At 42.6% G+C, this 4,254-nt stretch overlaps 1 long non-coding RNA gene across 1 annotated transcript; it reads left to right on the forward strand.

The window, feature by feature from the left end:
* Positions 1-846: 846 nt before the first annotated feature.
* Positions 847-2,878, forward strand: LOC104982945. The gene is made up of 3 exons (XR_824575.1): positions 847-1,191; positions 1,488-1,549; positions 2,821-2,878. It is a non-coding gene; the product is annotated as an uncharacterized LOC104982945 (long non-coding RNA).
* The last annotated feature ends 1,376 nt before the right edge of the window (positions 2,879-4,254 follow it).

The raw sequence follows: 4,254 nt of genomic DNA on the forward strand, positions 1-4,254 counted from the left end.
ATCTAGTCAAAGCTATGATTTTTCCTAGTAGTCATGTATGGATGTGAGAGTTGGACTATAAAGACAGCTGAGCACCAAAGAATTGATGCTTTTGAACTGTGGTGTTGGAGAAGACTCTTGAGAGGCCCTTGGACTGCAAAGAGATCCAACCAGTCCATCCTAAAGGAAATCAGTCCTGAATATTCATTGGAAGGACTAATGCTGAAGCTGAAACTTTGGCCATCTAATGCAAAGAACTGGCTCATTAGAAAAGACCCTGATGCTGGGAAAGATTGAAGGCAGGAGGAGAAGGGGATGACAGAGGATGAGATGGTTGGATGGCATCCCCGAGTCAATGGACATGAGTTTGATTAAACTCTGGGAGTTGGCGATGGACAGGGAGGCCTGGCGTGCTGCAGTCCATGGGGTCGCAAAGAGTCGGACACAACTGAGCAACTGAACTAAACTGAACTTTCTACTTCCTAGTGCAGTGCAGTCTTTTCCCTGTCACTTGAATAAAAGCATGGCACCAAATAAAATAAATTTGTGATGATCCCTGTCACTTGAAGGAAGAAGATGACACTTGCTTTTCCCTGTTTGAACCTGGTCCTCCAGTTTTGTCTTTCTATACAGTTTCCAGTAACTGTGATCTAGTTTTCCACATGACTTGTGAACCCTGTTTCACACCTCATCTGTTGGCTCGGGCCTCCCTTCCTAGACTCCCCCTCACACCCCGGCTCTGCACTCTCTGTCTTCTGAGACACAGCCCTTGTCACAGCGCTCCTTGAGCTCCGCAGGTACACCTGCCTCCGCTCTCCTTTGTGCGCGTCCTGTGCTCTGTCCACTTCAGCTGCAGAGATGTCGAAGGATACTCCTCTGCTCTCGTTTGTTTCCACGTGTCTCTGCCTTGCCTAGACGCAGAGCAGAGTCGCTCTTCTCTTGAACAGTTCTAACTTCTCCCAGGACACCCTAGAGGATGTGCTAGACACCATGATTGTCGTCTCACTGACGGGGTGAAGGACCAATGAATGAATATGCTTTCTGAAGTTGGGTTTTGGTTTTATTTTGTCTTGTTTCTATAGGAAGGAACCACAAAGCCAGAACTTGCTGAAAAAGAAAGTGATGCTGATATTATTGAAAGGGCTCCCCAAGAGCAAGCAAATCATGACCATTTGACTTCTGTTGATAGAGCACACGAAAATAATAGAAGTGGTAAGTTAGTGAATGCCTGTGAATTTTGTCTATACTTTAAATATAAAAACATGTAAATGGTATAGATCCAAATACAATATCCATTTCATTTGAAATACATTTCTTTTGCTCTCTTTCTTCAGAAGTGTCCCACCTACTACCAACTTTTTCTTCCTGAAAATGCTTCAACCCTCTGAAATTCTTTTCCACTACTTTATTTTATTGAAATATTTGTGGATAGGGATAGACTTACATATGTCTTTAAAATTCATAGTAGTGAACGTTCTCATTAATGCATCTGTGACTGCATTTTACAGACATGATGTCAGCCGTAGGATTGAGAGAAGAGAAAGGTACAGAATCATCTTGGGATTCTGAGGTACTGTCTTCTATTATTATTTTGAAATGTAAGCCCTGAGTAATGTAAGTACATGAAAGTGGGAGATGCTGTGACTCTCTCACCTTTGCATTTCCCCATCAAAACTTTTCTCTTACTTTTAACCTATATTGAATAAAATAATTCTGTGCTAAATACTACCACCTAGTACACTTTTGTTCATTTGCAAGATTCACCTAGTGAGGTCAGTGTAGTACAGAAACCAAGGCTTAGAGATCATAAGGAATCCGCTTGAGTTCTGAAGTTACATTTATCTGAAAATTGAAACGTTATTTCAGGTCAGTCCATGGCCAAATGTTTCTTTGTTTCATGTGTGTGTGTCACCTCTTTTAGATTCTTTTTCCCATATGGGCCATTGCAGAATGTTGAGTAGCATTCCCTGTGCTATACGGTTGGTCCTCATTAGTTATCTGTTTCCTACACAATAGTGTGTAGTGTGTATGTGTCAGTCCCAATCTCCCAACCAAATGTATGTTTCTTTGGTACATGTGCACGTGTAAAACTGCTAGAGAGGGTCAGAGAGAAACAGGGTGAATTGTGGTTTTTTATCACTTGGACCTTCAAAGATAGTGCTTGAAACTTAAAAGTGTTACTGTATTTGGATTGTCAGGTTAATCTGGAAGAAACATTTCAAGAGAAGCAAAAGCATGGGGAATAGCAATAAATATGTGGGGTTGTAATAACAGCAGTTTGCTTTAGCAATGTTTTAATAAGTACAAACCATTTTGGATTGTTTAAGTAGCAGGGGGACTTCCCTGGTGGCTCAGAAGGTAAAGTATCTGCCTACGGTTTTGATCAAGGTTCGATCCCTGGGTCAGGAAAATCCCCTGGAGAAAGAAATGGCAACCCACTCCAGTACTCTTGCCTGGAAAATCCTATGGATGGAGGAGCTAGGCAGGCTACAGTCTGTGGTGTCGCAAGGAGTCGGACACGAGTGAGCAACTAAACTTAAGTAGCAGGGCAGAGTACCCTTATGGCAGCCGTACTTGAGGTAACATAAAGTAATGATGCTCTGTTTGAAGGTGGCAGCTATGGAAGGAGATAGGAAGGGCCTGATGTCTTCGTTGCTGGCAGCCACTACCTGGTGATCCAGCAGTGTATGAAGTCAGCATCCAGGTTCTGTCGTTTGGCAGCTGTGAGATCTTGGCAAAACCTGTCTTAACTGGGTTAAATGTAGGCAGTTTTTAAAAGTAGGGTATTTTCTTAAAAAGACATTAGGAAATCTTCATGGAACTCAATATTCATTTTAACAGAGTATCTCTGACAGCATTCCACAGAACTTTGTGTGTCATTTACCTGAAGATCAAAGAGGAAAAAATACATTAAATGGACAAGTAGAAGGTGAGAACTGTATTTTATAGAAAGGTTATTTGACAGAACATTGATTTAAAATGGGAATATTCTAACAGGCAAAACAAAAAAACAAAAAAAACAAACAAACATCTGTCAGATCCGTAGTGAGGAAAAAGACGAGAAGAGGAGGGAAATTGTGTATCTTATCAGGTGTCAGCCACAGATTAAATTGAGAATCCAGTTTAAGGAGCTAAATTATTAGTTCCTGGACTTCTTGGAGGTCCAAATGTTAAGACTGTCCAGTGCAGGGGTGGAGGTTTGATCCCTGGTCAGGGAACTAAGATTCCACGTGACACTGGACAAGAAAAAAAATGATTAGTTCTGTCTCAAGATATTCTACAACCAAAAGAAGGTCGAGAAATAAGAGGAAAGAGGAAATGAACGATGAGAGAGGCAGATGGTACAGGGAGGAAATGAAGAAAGGAAGCACAGGTCTGTGGGGGAAGGGGGCATTAAGTAATGAAGGTCTCTAGATAAAGGGAGAGTATTTGACATGGACGATGAATTTGAAGTGAGCTTCCAGCACCAAAACTTGTCAGAGAAGAACAGCAAAGTTCTCCCCTCTTCCTGTTTACTCGTTGTTAGGAAGACGTTCAGAACTGCAGTGCCTGGGTGCAGAGCGGTCTGTCATCCTCTGGGGCAGCGTGGGCACAGGTGCTCAGCTGTAAATGTGTGCAAATTGGTGTCATATGAAGTGTTGCTGCTTTCCAGCATGGTGTGACACAGGACAAAACAAGAGAGCTGGAAAGAAGGAGAGAGTGGGGGCACAACAGGGCGCTCAAGGGACCTACAGCCTGACAGAGAGGCCACTGGAAAGTTTCCAACTTGCAATGCAGTTTCAGTTTGGGGGTGGGGGGAAAGTGTTAGAGTGAGGAAGTTGAGGCTAAGATTTCAGGAGAATAAATTAAGTTGAAGTAATGTAGAAGCAGACTCCGTATAGACCAAATAGTTTCTCAAATTTTAATTAGTCGCCTGGGGACCTTGTGGGAAGTGCACATGCTGAGCACGAGGTCTGAGATTCTGCGTTTCTAACAAGCTCTCCGAGTAGCAAGGGTGTAGGCTTGCGTTTAGAGAAATCTGGAAGAAGAGCATTGGCTAGTGCAGGACATAACAGGATCAAGGGAAAGCATTAGTTTGTTTTTCTTTCTGAGCGTGTTTATAGCCAGAGGGAAGCAAAGAGTCGAAGTAGCAATTATAGGTGTAAGATACCATTGCTGAGCAAAGAAGGAAAAGAAATGGTGGGGATGATCCATAGAAAGAACGTAAAGGGGGAAGAATTCAGACCACGGATCCAGAGATTACCCTTTATAGAGGGAAGACTCTAGTGAAAGGAC

This window comes from Bison bison, unplaced genomic scaffold (assembly GCF_000754665.1).
Source record: "Bison bison bison isolate TAMUID 2011002044 unplaced genomic scaffold, Bison_UMD1.0 scf7180017701181, whole genome shotgun sequence".
Taxonomy (NCBI): Eukaryota; Metazoa; Chordata; class Mammalia; order Artiodactyla; family Bovidae; genus Bison; species Bison bison.